General features: G+C 46.8%; 1 protein-coding gene across 1 annotated transcript in view; it reads right to left on the bottom strand.

The window, feature by feature from the left end:
• The window catches only part of ephb4b (eph receptor B4b), a 16,512-nt gene that overhangs the window by 10,748 nt on the left and 4,619 nt on the right, over window positions 1-1,145 (bottom strand). The window lies entirely within an intron of this gene.

The raw sequence follows: 1,145 nt of genomic DNA, 5'->3' as shown, positions 1-1,145 counted from the left end.
GACACACGGTTCTGATCAGCCCAGCCTGATCCAATTACTGCCTCAGACTGGCTGTGTGTGTGTGTGTGTGTGTGTTAGTGCGTGTGTGTGTGTGTTGCTCCAGGATGAACCATGAACTACTAACGGTACCAACCCGGGTTCAGGTCAGAACTGCAGGGTCCTCACAGACATAGCATTTCAGATGAGTGACACACACACACACACACACACACGCCCAGAGCAGCTCATGCTGAGTGTAAACAGCCAATCAGAGATAAGCATGACGAGGAAACCGCCATGACAACGGAGACGGGATGTTTACACAAACGGCCGGCAGCAGCGAGTGTGTGTTTGTAATACCTAGTGAGGACCATTTTCCTGACACATACTACGTTGTGGGGACCGGAGCCTGGGCCCCACAAGGGGAAACGCAGTTTGTGGGTCAGGGGTCAAAGTTAGGACTCAGGTGTGAACTGAGTTTTATAAGGTTTAGTTAGGCTGTAGAAATGAATGGAAGTCAATGGAAAGTCCCCACAAAGATAGCCACACAAAGGTGTGTGTGTTAGTGKGTGTGTGTTAGTGTGTGTGTGTGTGTGTGTGTGGTCTCGTGCTCAGACTCTCTGGCAGCTAACTCTCATTCCTCCAGCCTGAGATCCTGTCTCTACTGATACCAGAACCAGAATCAGAACTGGAAAAAGAACCAGAACCGGCCCAGAACCTGGATTGGCTGGAGTGAACGTAAGCCCCGCCCCTTCCTGACGTCACCCGAAGCTCAGGTTAGCATTGAGCGATGAGTGAGAATGATGCTAACAGCTGATCTAGCAGCAGCCGGCTCTGAGCCGTGGCTACGTTCATTCATTCATTCATAATGTCAACAGACCACTCCACCAGCCAATCACACACTGGTCTTTATCATCCAATCAGAGCACAGCGAACAGACATGCATAAATAACAACCAATCAGAAGCAGCAGATCAAACATAGCAGCAGGCTAAGCTAGCGCTGCAGCTAACGGTTATTCTGATGATTCATCAGATAAAGATTTTTCATCTTCCTGCTTCAGCTTTTTAAAACAAAGTTAGAAAAACATAAATAAGAACAAATAAAGATTTTAATTCACTTTTTAAAACAGGAAATCAACATTTTATCACCTAAAGTCAATAACAA

Source organism: Poecilia reticulata, unplaced genomic scaffold (genome assembly GCF_000633615.1).
Source record: "Poecilia reticulata strain Guanapo unplaced genomic scaffold, Guppy_female_1.0+MT scaffold_303, whole genome shotgun sequence".
Lineage (NCBI taxonomy): Eukaryota > Metazoa > Chordata > Actinopteri > Cyprinodontiformes > Poeciliidae > Poecilia > Poecilia reticulata.
This window is presented reverse-complemented; position numbering and strand designations above follow the sequence as displayed.